The sequence below is a fragment of the Trachinotus anak genome, unplaced genomic scaffold, assembly GCF_046630095.1.
Source record: "Trachinotus anak isolate AG129_WGS33_773 ecotype Australia unplaced genomic scaffold, CSIRO_AGI_Tana_v1 ptg000028l, whole genome shotgun sequence".
Classification (NCBI taxonomy): domain Eukaryota; kingdom Metazoa; phylum Chordata; class Actinopteri; order Carangiformes; family Carangidae; genus Trachinotus; species Trachinotus anak.
Window position 1 is genome coordinate 5,712,522 of NW_027273879.1, and position 14,971 is coordinate 5,727,492.

The 14,971-nt window shown below is 41.3% G+C and overlaps 1 protein-coding gene across 2 annotated transcripts in view; it reads left to right on the forward strand.

The window, feature by feature from the left end:
• LOC139611886 (protein CutA homolog) overlaps positions 1-14,971 on the forward strand; it is a 49,874-nt gene that overhangs the window by 22,052 nt on the left and 12,851 nt on the right. For both annotated transcript variants that reach the window (XM_071466892.1, XM_071466894.1), the window contains exon 2: positions 1,820-1,906. The gene's annotated coding sequence lies outside the window, so the exon portion shown is untranslated. The remainder of the gene's footprint in view (positions 1-1,819; positions 1,907-14,971) is intronic.

Sequence of the window (14,971 nt, forward strand, 5' to 3'; positions counted from 1 at the left end):
CCATAGGCAGCCCCACTGAATACAGAGCAGCAGAGTCCCATGCCTGCAGTATGCGACTTCCAACCATGTGAAGTGCTCCCTAAATCTGTGTTTACTTCTGTGTGTGTATGTGTGTCTGTATTCCTTTGATATGTGTGAATCATAAAACAATGGCTCTGTGTGAAACCTCTCTAGCAGAATATGCCTAGTGTGAAAATCCATCCACCCCACATGAGCTAACATTTTACTCATTAATGTCTTGACAGGTTTGCAGCAGAAATACCAAACAGCCTGCAGAACATGTCTTTGTATGAAGATGACAGCATTTGCAGTGTTGTTTGTGTCGGTGTGTGCATTTGTTTGTTTGTTTGTTCATGTAGTTGGTTTTTGACGTGTTTTTTTTCCATTTCACCCCTTTGTGTTTTATGACATCCTCATCGCACACACTCAGTTGAGGGACTCACTGTAATCTACAGCCTATTGTCAGTGAGTCATTCTTTTCAGTGCAGCTGACTACATATTCAATGGTTTGTCACCAATGAAATTGTGATTAAAAGAGAAGTCCATGAAAAAACAGCGACAGTGTTATATCCTCACATAAGCAGGAAGAGAAAACTTTGAAAAAATAATGTAATACGCAGCGACTTAACTGACTAAATAATGTGGATGAACTCAATGAAGTTTATATATTTATACATAAAACAATTGTTTACCTTTTTGTGGTTGGTAAATGATAATTTGATACTATATTTAAAAGTCTACAACCGTGCTAGCATCTCTGTGAGGCTGTGGCTAGGCAGAGTGGTGCTTTAAGCTAGAAAGCAATGTCAGCATGCTGATTTATACACACTGACAACTCACAACATAATGATGCATAGCAGGCAGAATGTTTACTAGGTTCACTATATATAAGTTTTGTGTGTTAGCATGCTAACATCTTCCAATTAGCACTAAAAGACTGAACGAGACAGCTTATGCTATAAGTATTGAACCAATTAAAATCACTAGTTATTACTATTCATCCGGAGGGGAACATGAACATAGTAGAACATAGTGGAACACTATTACACTGATGGAAATAATAGCCCTTCTTATGTATAATACGATATTCACATGCCATATCTCAACATGTGAATATCGTATTTAGATGGACCTGAAAAAATCTGAACCTATCCTTCAAGATAATATCCAAGCAAGCTGTTACTCTCTACCTATCCAGTCAATTTAATTTCAGTGCACGAGCAGCCAGTGCTGTGTTAACACTGACTGTAAGCACCATACAACAGGTCACCTGGGGCAGCGTCGGCACATTTAACCAAACCACCTACTAAGCAGAAGGTGAGAGACATCCCGGCTAACATATGCAGATCTTAAAGCATCAGTTATATATGCCTCCTGCACAATAAATCTCACGCCCACTGGTCTCTTCTGAGCCCTAAACATGAACCTGGAAAGAGACCTGAGCATAACACCAGACTGTCAGGAATAAATTTCCACTCCCCACCCTTCCTTCCTGAAAAGTAAAATGTGGGAGGGTGGTAAGCCAGGAAAGGCAGGTCTAGTCAATGCTGCACATATGTCCTGCTCACATTCCACTGATCTAGCCTGTTGATGCCAACGGGGATGGTCCTCGCCTGCCAAAATGTAAGCTTTGCCATTGCAAAGACAGCGGGCAATCCTATGTTTAGACTGAGGGCTTAGCATGTATTTGCACACTGTCTTCACTTCTACTCCAATGATGAGAAAGCCAGAGATGGGGGTGTTCATTTGAAGGTGGCAAAGCTTGTGGCAAAGCTTGTACCAATCATTGTATTTGACAGTGTTTCATCCTTCTTTTCAGAAAAGCCCTTAAGTGGAACAAGTACCAAGAGAAGGTGATATCCAACCACCTACCAGTGTTGATGACCAAGAAGAATTGCGACATCAGGTAGGAGAACAAAGACGAGGCATAGCGTCATCTTTGTTGTTCCCCAGACAACATAGTAGGAGAGGTCGGAGCGTCACAAGGGCAGAGGGGCAGTGCTTGGTGGAGCTGCCACCACATGACCTCGCTGTCATCAGAGCACAGTACACCACATGAGACTGCTGGAAGTCATCCCACCGCTGCTGGCATCTTGCCACTGCCAGACGGCTGGTGTTGTTGTTAATGAGTGAAAAGAAACACTGCCAGTGTGGGTCAAACTTGCTGACTAAGCTTGGGCAGGAAGAGCACAAGATTATCCTGATTGGCTTAGCATGCAGATGGGACATTATCAGCTCACAGATACAGTACGTGGGGGAAAACTGGAGAAGATTGCTGAAGCCCATAGTGCCCCTATGCTCATCCATCAGTTTCCACTGCTTACTCTTTCTGGATCACAATGGCAGCAATGAATGCCATCCTTCTTTCCATCTACATTCTCCACCTTTTCCTGGGAGATGCTGAGACGTTCCAAGTCCAAAAAGGATTTGTAATTGCTCCAGCATGTTTGGGTCTGCCCCAAGGAGTCTTCACCTGGTTGAACATTCCCAGAATACCTCCATGGGGAGACATTCAGTAGACATCCTAATCAGATGCCTGAGCTACTGACTAATAGACTCCTTCCCACCTGAGGGCACTGCAGTAGGAAACCAGGCTCCTTCTGGGCATCTGAGGTACTCACCCATAGATGCAGATTCACAGCAAAACTACTTCAGTTAGAAAAAGAAAAAAAAAAAAAAAAAAAGAAAAATCATTCAGAAGCTCCTCTCCTCTGATATTACTGTCAACTCTTATCCAACCCTCTTGCATCTTGTTTCAGCTCTGATGCTCTCTTTGGCAGCTTCTTTGTTCATCTCAATGCAAACTCTGTAAACAAGTTTTTCTAGCAAACTTGCAGAGCCACTAGAGTAGGACAGCCCTTGGTATTTCTGCTGCAGCAGATTTCAAGTGAACTAAGACGAGGCTGTCACCGCTAAGAGTATTAGCAGAATTTGATTTGGTATTTTCTGCTTTATAGGCCCCCTGCACTGTTATCTGGCAGTGGAACAGAGGACTTTGGGCTGTCATTTTGCATGGCATCAGCAGAGACACTGTGCAGATAGTGTCAGCGCTGGGAGATCACAGGTAGAAAAGGGTCTTTCCTCTGGGATGGGAAGCTGGTAATAAGACAGCATTAAAGAAGCAGGCAAATACAGGCCGACAACTAGAACTTATCTGCACTGCCACCGGCTCACTATGAAGACTATATGACATAAAAGAAAGGAGAGATGTTCTGTAACAGAAATATATTTTTGTTTCCAAAGACACAAAACCAGTATAGATTCCAATCTCCTCTCTATCCTGTGTATACAGCCATTTTTTTTTAGACATCATTCGGAACCCATCAGGCAATTTTCAGAGATTTTGTTGAACTATTTAAATTCTCGTGGACTTACATAATATGCCAACCTTGGACTGCATTCAAAAATCAAGAACATAATGATAATCCACACAAGTGTACGGGAAATTTGAATGGAAAGAAAAGTGAATGCAGTGAAGTGGAAAAATATACAGGATGACATGAAAGACAGCAAGGAAAGAAATGCTGGAATTTGAAAAGTTAAAGAGGAATCAAGATAATCATGCTGCTCTGTTGCTCTTGACACGCTGGACCTTGTTTGTTTGACTATAGAAATGTCAGACAGAAAACAGCCAAATGTCACTGCCAGACTTCCAGCCGGCAGTCCCTCTTTCTCTTTCTCAACACACACACACACACAAACAAGTATTTCATATTTACACTGAAGTCATCCCAAGACCACTCTTGAGAGAGGCATACATGTTTCTTAATCTACCTGCAGAGGAGAAATCAATAGCCTTTTGCTCACCCACGCCGGAAAAGATTTTTCAAAAGTCTCATCTGACCAGTCTACACAGCTAAATTGTTCTGTGGTATCTATCTAAATATCAGCACTGATGGCAGACAAGAGCCATGGGGATGGTGGAACAATGTGTGGCTCCACAAAGTTTGTCTCTGTTTCAAGTAATTACACCGAATCAAGTTCACTGTAAAGCTCCATAAAGCAGAGGGAAGCTGCAGATTCGGGTTATAATTATCCTTTAGTTCACATTGTCAGATTGTTTTTGCTTTGTCATTTGATCATTGGTCACTGAAGTGTGGTTTTAAAAGTATATATTTTCGCCACTTAAACTAAAAGTTAGGATATGGCAGCCTCTTTTGAACAGATTTTGGCTGCTCTTTTTATCTGTCTCTTGCAAATCCTCCAACTTTATGGAAGTTCAATAGTAAATGGCTGGAGTAAACCTTTAATCCAAATGTCATGGGTGGCATCAGACAGGAAACAAGGAATTGGTGAAGCAGTGTTTAATAGTTTGGGTCTGTGGTTTCAAAATTAATCTTTTGCACCTTTTAATTCATTAAAAGAAATGCTATTATCCAGATATCCAAGTTGCAACCAGGGAATGGGCGCACATAGCAAATACTCTGCAAGTGTATGCATTTGTATTAATGTCAGGAGCCTGTGAAGATTTGAGCCTAATGGCTCCACACAGAAGCTGGACCATATCTTCCAGCACTTGACCCAGCATACCCGTAGTGCAAACTGAATTTGTGCCATTGTTTATGTCCTGGAGGCTATTTTAAATGTGAACATGAGTGAAAGTGGTCAAATGTATGTTTATGATTCAACAGTACACGCTGCTGTGACTCCTGTCACAGTTATTTTTCTCTCACTATGCTCTGTCTCTTCTCCCTCAGCATTTATGTCTTTGGCTGCTGGGTGACATTTTTTTTTTGTCGCAGCATTACATGTCTGCTTTCAGAATTGCAAATGTTCAAAAGGTAATGTATGTCTCCCCGCCTCACTCGCTTTGTTTGTGCGTTTGTCTGTGTGCCACGGTCATGGTAGACAGCCATGTAAATGAAGAAGCATTAGCCTGGGATGATGCTTTGATGCTGGTGATTCATTCTCATGAAGCAATGTCATCCCATCACAGTCACTGAATGAAGGAGCCTTCCATGTGTTCCTTTATGTATGTGGTAGGAATGGCAGGAAATCTTACTAAGAACCTAGAGGTATGTGGATATGCTACAGAATACACCAGCATTAACCTATGTCTACTCATTTATGTGTCAGGCAAAGTACTTACTGTGAGGACAGGATATTACAACCGTGCCTGAACATGAAATTCAGTAGTGTCGTCTTTCTGCTTCTTATTTAAGGACCTACACAGCTTTAGATATTGAACTGCAGAAATATGAACATCTGGTATATTGCCTGGATTTGTACAAGAATGAACTCATTCAACAGGTAACTCGGGGACATGTACTATAGCTATTGATCATTTCATGGTGCATTGAGCACCACAGCTCAGTCACAACGCATATGGTCCAATGGGCCCCTGAAGACCCTCATGGTTATTATCTCTCATTTCTCCATTTCTTTAAGTCTTCCTCTTCTCTCCCCATCTGATTTCCCGCCCTGTCTTTTGGGCTGCTCCAGCCAATCAAACTGCCATGGCACAAAATGCAGACGAGCATCATTTCTGAATGTCTTTTGTGATGCTACCCCATTAAATGAGAGACAGTGTTAATTTTTAGCATTGCCCAGTTTGGCACAACTCAATTCCCTACAGCGTAGCAACAGAGTTGGGACTTTGGCAGTCGGCAGTTGGCTGCCAGCTTTCCTCCTCACTCACAGACACACAAAGCCACTGCTACATCTGAGAAAGTCAACAGCTACAGAAGGACCAGCCCAGCATCCCCAGGAATAATACTCATAATGGACAATTCTGCAGTACATTACTTTGGCCCAGTAATAACAACTTTCAGTGCCAGTGCAGGGAGTGGTGTGATGTTCTTGGTTGAACACATGTTAGTTCTTATTTAGTATTGATATACAAATGTTTCCCTTAGGAGTTGGAATTTTGTTGGAAGCTGCTATGTAGGATTTGAGGATTTCTGACTTTGGCATCCATCATTATAGTAGTATCCAAAAAAGACACTGAGGCAGACAGCGATAAATGCCACTACACCCACAATAAATAGTTTAAAAGAAGCCATTCCCACAGTAACAGATAGAGTTCAGTTTGAAAGGTAAAATTGCCACAGTAGCGCCAGGGACACCAGCTTCTCCCACACTACTTTATCCAACAAAACAGTATGGCCCTCTGTATTAAATACTGAGCCTAGATCTGAAACTGCAAGAAATGAACAAACATGGTTCCACTTTCAAAATGTAAGGCGTTAGTAACCTTGGCAAGGGCAGTCACTGGGAGGGCTCTGAATTCACAAACTTCTTAAAGATAAGTTTACTAGAGAGGCTTTCACAATTTATTGGTATATTTTCAATGTTGGAGTCATGGCCTGTCTTTTTGAATATACAGTGGACCAAAGCACATTTGAGGTAAGAGGAGAAGCTCCCTGTGGATTGAGAGGTCAAGGATTCTGAAGAAGGGAAGATGAAGTTGCAATTAACTGACAGAAAGGAGTTCGTTAAAGCTGCTTAATTGATTTTTTTTCACCACTTTGGGTCACTGGAACAAGCTGCAAACCCAACACTGACATACTGTCACCTCATAAAGTTGCAAGGGCAAATGTGTTAGCAAACAGATGCCTACAAGTTACAGACAACATAAACATTCATATGGAATCCTTTGTCTGTTCACTTGGGAGGTGTTATTTCAATATTCATTCTCCTTTTAAATATTTGACTATAAATCTGCTAAAGGCTTCACTATGTTCACCAGCTAGTTGATAGTTCTGTCTGCTGTTGGGTGCAAGCAGCGTACAGTATGCCTGGTGCAACTGGAAAACAGGTTGATGAGATTGATGAGGATTGTAGTCAAAAAAATAAAGTTGTGGGCCATCAAAACAGAATAATGAGCTGAAAGACATGAAAACATTCTGTAGATGCAAGGGAATTGCTAAATTTGCAACAGGTTTTAATTATAGGTGGGTTCATCACTTCAGGTGACCTGTAATACTTCTAATACTCCATAATACACAGTCATCTGTTCCATTGTTACATGAAAAAAATATTGTCTAGAGCAGCTTTAAAAAGGAAATTGTTCAACTTAAAGCTGAGAAAGCGACGTCAGATGGTGACATTAAAGGGGCTGTTTGTCAGTTTTCTCTGCTGCTCAAGGTGGTTTCTCTTTGGAGGCAGGTGGTGGTGATCGTAGCTTGACAAGAGCCTTGGCCATCATTGCATTTACAAGAGGTTATATAACACACCCTCTGAGCAACGCTACATCTTCAGGGCAGATTGGAGGCTACAGTGAGTCTCTGTCGTAGACGAGCCAGGTCTAGCTAGTTAGCATGCTAAGCTCAGTAGAAGAAAATATGTGATAGGACCAAGAGTTAACATTGCTGTCCACTTCTGGGGGAAACACTTCATTTCTTCTGATCTGGTAGGTAAACAGCAGCTGTTAATGCTAATGTTGGTTGTGTAGCAATAGCAAAACTTACAAATAGCTCCTTTAAGGGGAAATATAGGGGGAAACAGAGTAGTTACAGGCCACAGGGTAGATTAACGCTGAACTTTTTACCTTTTCTGGACTGCTTTTTGATACTCCAAATGTGGACCAACATGAGTTTCATAGATTTTAGCTTCAGAAGATGCAAATAAATAAATAAAAAATAAACAAGGCAATTACTTCAAAATGTGAGTCATGTTGTCAGTGGCATACTCAAGGAAACTGAAAAATAAAAATCCACAGGAAGAGTCTGAGTTGAAAGTGCAGGATCTCTGAGGTAGACTGAGCTTACTTGTAGGGGGATGAAGTAGGGCCTTGAAAAACCATGGATTTATGATCAGACACACAGACATCACTAATTCTAACTTCAGCCAGAGTTACAGGCAGCCCAAAGAAAGTTCAAATATGAGTGTGAACCCCTGCTGTATCTGGCCCCTTTTCACTAATTGAGTCTTTACATTTTGTGAAAAGCAGATATAAGTCAAAAAGGAGAGACGGCTGACACAGATTTTGAATTTCCTAAGAACCAAATGCAATCATACTGTAGGAATAGGGGGTCAGAAAATGCCCTAAAATGCACACTTCATTCAAGTCTGAATTAATACAAAACTCTTGTGTCAATAACAAATAACCTCTCTGAAAATAATAGGAAAACATCTCTGCGAGAAAAACACAATTCATTTTTCCAATTAGACTCTGACAAATTGAAAAACGACATAACTTCCAACACAGCATTTCCTTACATTAAATTGACATATTTGAAAGCCGTGCACACACACACACACACACACACACACACACACACACACACACACACCTGTTTGACTTTTGCTAAATGTAAATTGGAAATAGTAACAGTGTTTGATATGTTTTTTGTCCAGATTTCCTCTGCTAATAATCTATGTACATGTGATGTTTGTACTGTACATTGATAGCATATGGACATACATGAGACTCCAGGGCTCCACATGGAACCACTGCTTCGGTGACATAACGTGTGTTTTCTGTAACTCTCATGTCTTCTTTGATTCATCTGCAACTGAACTTACTGCTCTGCATGGCCTCGCGACATGTTGAAGCACAAACCCTGCTGCTTATTTGTAGTACACAGGCATTAAAACTGTTTACGTTGGTAGCTGCCACAACATTTCTTGTACCTGCAATCTATGCATCAGCTTTGCCTATAGGGGCTCAGTCACTTAACTTCTTCTCAGGAGTTGATTTGGGCCCAGGGTACATATTCTAAATGTCAAGGAGCAAAGCCATGGCCTATATTTTTTTCTGTTGTCTTTTCTTTCCTTTTATTCTATTTTATTTTTTTAATTTACAACAAATTTACAAGGTGAAATACATTCTTAACCTTTGAACATGAACCTATTTTCCTTGTAATGTCATGTTTTTTAGCTCTAGGCTGTGGTGGCCTAAAGGGTAGGACAGATGAAGGACAAATATAGGTGGAGAAAGTGGGGAAAAAAAAATAAATCAGCACTTGCCCCCTCTCTCATTACCATCACTCAGTTGCCTTTGAGCAGCGCCCTTTATCCCACCTGCTGCTCAGTGGAGAGCGGGTCAGGCTGTAGCCGTATCAGGCAGTTTCCAGGTGTGAATGTGTGAAACTGTAAAGAGTGTCAGGGCGTACCTGCAGAGGGGTGATTGGGTTTCCCTGAACAAATAAAGGTTCAAAAGCATTGTCAGATTTACCCAAAATATAAAATGTGTTTCCTGTAATTTGCTTCTTCTTCCATTCCTCATTGTCAATTTCAACGACAAACACTAGTGTGAAAATGTATTCCCAGTTTTTTGTTTTTTTTTCTGCCCTGGATGAGTGTTATTTATATGCAAGCAACTAAAATAAAATGGCTTGTCTCTGCTATATTTTGCCATGGCTAAAATAGCTGACGGTCGACACTTAGTACCGCACACTCAGTTGTGTTTTAACACATAATGACATGACTGACGTGTAAATGAGCGGAGGATTGCTGAGAACTGTGCTGTCATTCTTGCATAGTGAACCAGGAGCGAGTTGGCACGGCACATCTTTGCCTCTCATGTTCATTTGATATTCTAATGAAACAATATATGCTTTCAAAATGTCCGCTGGCCACTTAGCATGCAGGTGGTAGCATCCTGCTGCACAGAGCTCAGCATAACAACCTGTCTGGGATCTGAGTGACTGAGACTGTGGATTGTGTGCTGTTTTCCTGTGGATATTTGGCAAATAACTAAGTGCATGTTGATTTGTGTCATTTGTGAATAGCAATGATTCCATGATGCTTGTTTGCTTGATAAATGTGCATTTTTTCATAAAAAGATGTTACATATGATAAAAACTAAGACAAACTCTGCGAAATAAGTTGACCCCCACTCTTCCACCCACTTAACCCTTGGTCCAAGTTACTACTGACTGAAATTAAGATGCTTTTCTCTTCTGTAAAATATCTAAGGTTTGTTTGTGAAACCATGAGAGTTGACTACGGAGCAGTTACAGATTTTTTTTATTTTGTTTGTTTGTTTCCTTCTTCCATCCTGCTGGCTGTTGCTGCTCACCTGTACTTCTGTCTTCACCGTTCCAGGTAGGGCTGAGACTGATGCAACTGCCTTCTCCAAAGACTTTGGCAAAGTACACCTTCAGGCGAGATATCGGGAGCATCCATCATCTGTTAATGCCGTAGAGTTTTCAGGACTGCAGACTTTGCAACTCTGAACTTTTGAAGGCCTTCTGAGAACTTTGGTAAACTCAAGGAAATCCAATGCACTGTATATACTGCATATGGTGCATATACACAAGGGGATGATTTCTGTGTGTGTGTACAGTTGAGTGAAAGCTAGGATTTGTTTGTATTTATGTATTATTTAAAAAAACATTTCTTAGATATACAAAAAGCTCCATATTGATAGAGTACCCATAACTCATCTTGCCTTATGATTTATAAAATGTAAGCACTGACTCCAGGGGACATTTTGGTCATTGGGTCATTCTCTTGCATGACTCAGTGGTGTGGGAAGAAAATGTTGCCCCAGCCATGATTTCCCAACTTCTTTCGTTCATGGTGTAGTTTTGCTACACTTTCTCCAGCCCTCCCACTCCCTATCTGCCACCCCTTCAAATGTCAGAGAACGCCTGCCTGCCGCATGGCGCTGCCTCCTGGGTAGCGTTTGTGTTTTTCATCTAAAACTAATAATAACGAGACAGGCCCTTGGAGGCGCTTTGTAATTTTTCTTCCCTTTTTCCCTTTTTCACAGATCACCACGTTTCTTTTTTATACGGCTGCACATAAAAACCCTATTATAGGCCAGTCAGGGAGTCCTGCCATCTCTAATTTTCACTTGGATAGTGATTTTATTCCAGTTTTATGTCATGATATTTGCTACAAAGATTTTTCTGTTCAAGAGCCTGTGAAACTTATTACTTTACGTGACAAGGAAACTGAAATCTATGACACTTGTTAAATAAAGAATATTTTTGTGTAGGTTTCATATTCCCCCTATTTTTTTTATTTTTTTTGTCCTGTCCAACTTGAAAACAAGCTTCCTTTTGTTCTTTTGTTTCTATTTCCTCTGAAAACTGAAAATTTTGCAAAGAAAATAAAATCAGCGAAAAATAAGTCGTGCTATCAGATCTGCAGTATTTGTGTTATTGGTCTCATTTTGCAGAGCTTCAGTGAACGGTGAGTGAGTGGTCTAGTCTGTTCACGTGTCATGAAGGATCGCTGATGTGTTTGACACTGGGTCAGCTCATTTGTTCTGCTCCATACAGAGTACACCGGGAGTGGCAATAAGTTTTCATTATTATAGACATTGATTTTCAATACGTATGGGGGGGGGGGGGGCTGGCAGAAATTCTCAAGTCCACTTGATAATAACTGCATCACGCCACAAAGGTTATTACCTGGACCACTGCGGTCAGCAAAATGTTTTGACAAGTGATGAGATTGAGTGGGTGGAATGAGCCGCTGATGGACAGACATGAAAGAGCTGGGAGGGAAAATGAAACACTGTTGATGCAGTCTGTTTGCAATTTGTCCTTACTAGAGAGGTTTTCCGGATTATTTTAAGGTTTGAGTGGAAATCAATGATCTCATTGTGTATCCGTGAGTCCAAATATCAAAAAGAGGGTGAAATTGGAAAAGCAATATTCTCTCTATGAAGCAAAGTCTCCTGTGTGATGCAGTTAGCAATGACAACAAAACTAATGGTCCTCCGTAGTCGGTCCCAATGGGCCTGGAGTAGGCCAAACACATGAATCAAATGCTATACTTGGGGCCCAGCTACTTCCTTGGAGTGTGAAGTACATCCTCACTTCATTACTCAAAGCCAATGACTCACATTCATTCATTATGTAGCCTACATTACAGGTTGATTATCTGTGGCATTAATAACACATGGAGCTTGATCCAAGTTAAATATGATTGATCAAGCAAGTGGAAAACAGTTTTTCCACATAATTTGCTCTTCATGTACATACACCCACATGACATGTCTTCATGAGTGGACACTATTTTTAGATGGACACTAGTGTATATGAAAATGGACATGCACTGATAATGGATATCAGTTATGTGTGTAACTGGATCATGTGCATTTCTCCTGACCTTGCTGATGGCGGCCTGTGTTTTTCTTCTCATCCCAGTGTGGACAGGAAAGCATGGCTGCACAAGAGCGTGCAGAAACCCCGACACATTTTCAATGTAGTCCACGCAGGTATGTAAGAGTCACAAGAAAAGCCTCCAAGAGGAAAAAAAAAAAATGGATAAAACGGAGCACAGAGAGCAGATCTCAGAGCAGCTCGTCTGTCTTCATTGTGTCAGATGGGAGAAGCAGGCCACCGGGCCACAGCACAAACATGCAATAGGGGTCATGTCGACAATGGTGGAAAAATCTTTCCCATCCTGGGTTTTTAGCTACAGCTTACAGCTGACTTGTTTGCTCCTGCTGTTGTTGTCTCTCCCTCTCTCCCTCCCTCCCTCTCTCTCTCTCTCTCTTGCCAGGCTGCTCTCACAAATATAAGCTAACTGATGCAATAGGAAAACCTTTTAAGGTTTTTTTTTTTCTTTTTCCCCCTCCGCCTCTCATGCAGTTACAAAGTAATGGATCTATTTTCCAGCTAAGAGCGTATCTTACCTAATGTCCTATACAGGATTAATAAACAATTTATGACTATCAGTCTTCAAAAAATACTGATAGGCAGGGGGTTTTCTTACAGGATGTAAGTGCTGAAATGTCTGTTTTCAAATGAAATAATTTAAGTGTATCAGTGCGACTAAGGTGCTCATTAAAAAAAGAAAAAAAATAGACATGCCTATTAATGACTACAATACCTTTCCAGTTTTGTTTCATTAGAGTCTCATTTGTATATGTATATATCTTGTTATGCTGAGGTAATTCAGCAGGTGGTGTTACATGTACAAATATATCCCCAATTAGCTTTGCAAATGCTCTCTATTAGAAGATAAATGCTCTGAAATTGGATGTGGAACTCCTCCAAAGATGAAAGTGCTAGCTGTGTTTGCAAATAGTTTATGAAATGTTCTGTAGCTTCAGAGCCAACGGGGCGCACTCCTGTATAATTCATAGTTTTTGTAGATTCATATCTGGGAAATGGCCATATTATTGACACTCTTTAATACTGCTCAGACCTGGAGATAACAGATCCGGTAGGAAACTCCTGGAAAGGGAGCAGAGATTAAATCACCCGTTGACAATCCCTGTGCAACTTTTACATACAATCTGCCGACTGGCTCCCTGCCAAGACATCTCAGAGAATTGGGCAGAATTGGAGAGTGGTGAAATGTTTGGTGGCAGACAGTGTTGTCTGCAAGTCTCTAGGTATGTGCGGTGCGATGAATGTGATCCTCGCGTTCCTGGAGGATGATTTTGCGATGGGGCTCCCTCTTTCCCCGGCCATCTGCTGTTCTATTCCGTCTCTCATCTATATGGATAACAAGACATGCATTAGAATAACTAATACAACAGGCCTCATATGGTGTGTGTGCACTAACAAGGTGCTACAGATTGCAAGGAGGCTCTTAGAGGTTGTGCTCTGCGGAGGTTTAATGCCGTACCGGGGGCTGTGGGGCGACAGTAGCATTATCTGATGTTATGAAATAATGGTTTATTGCAGTGAATGTAGTCTTGTGGGAGGTCATACATAACATGCTCTAGCCTAAAGATGTGTTTTTTTGTATGTAAATACATCATGTTTGACCTGTTTGTTTTTTTTAAATAGGTCAAACATGATGTAAATGTATCAGCCTTTTAAATGGTGCACTGTACTGTCAACATCTGCAGGCCAAGTTCAACCCATGGGCAGGGGTAATGGTATAACAGAGGAGGAGATAAATGGAGAAATAAAGAGATGGAGTGGGGCAGTTGATGAAAGAGATTCTTCAGTGGAGCCTCCAGTGGTGAAATAAGATGGGGGGCCAGAGCTGGGCTGGGAGAAGCAATCCCTCAGGAAGAGCTCTATGCTAAAATGGAGAGATCTGAAGTGTTGTTGTCCTGAGGGAAAGACTGTCCACATCCAGATGTTGAGTGTAGAGTTGATGATTGATGCCTGGAGGGACCGTGGTGATTGTAAGTGCGCACACACATATACAAACACACACACTTAATGTGCGTGTGTGTTAGTCAGGGATTCTCACTAAATATTTCAAAGGGCCAAGAGAGAAAACAAAGGGAAAATGGATATCAGAATCTGGAGCAGTAGTCCCAAAAGAGGCCCCGAAAGGAGCCCCCTTCTCCCAGTTACAACAGAAATAAAATCGTTTGATCTCCGCCGCTCCTGCTTCTATTGTTATCTGCTGTAAACTTCTACCCTCCCAACCATACTCGTTGTAGCACAGTGAAAATGTGGAGGCCAACAAATACATGCAGATAAATAAGCAGAGCAAATATGTTTGCAACCTGCAAAATACTTGATATCACCAGGGACGCAGTGCTAATTTGTAGCATTTTTATACACCTTCCCACTTTAATTAGCATTTTGGAGAACAACCCCCCCCCTTCAACACCACCACCACCACAGTTGCGGACCTGACTTTGCCAGGCTTCTGAAAACATTTGTAATTACCATCAATATCCACTTCATTCTTCTCAACAGGAACCTTGTTAAGTCGGTCCCATGAGTTAAATAAATGTGTTGTGGTTTCATCATGGCCCAACGGCAACTACAGATGTGCGTGGTGCAGCCGGAAGGATTGTCATTACACATGACAAAACTGAAGGTGTTTTTTTTAAAACACCTTTTTTCACCCATACAAATCGATCCATGTTGGCTGAGCCTTGCCGGGACTGACTCAGAGGTGTGAATACTGTTATGAATTATTTAATTAAAAATTATACCTGCTTAATCCGGTTTTGGCTGCGTGTTTTCTGGCAGTTTTCAATCTCAGCACTGCCCAGGTTGCAGCACACTTTCTGCCACATATGTCCAACAAATTTTTTAAAACACGCTCTGCACGGCCATTTATCAACAAGGGGAGATAATGTTTTGACAAAGCCTGTTTTGATGAAACACTTCATCTGCATTGGCTGCATCATCTGATCCACAGCCAA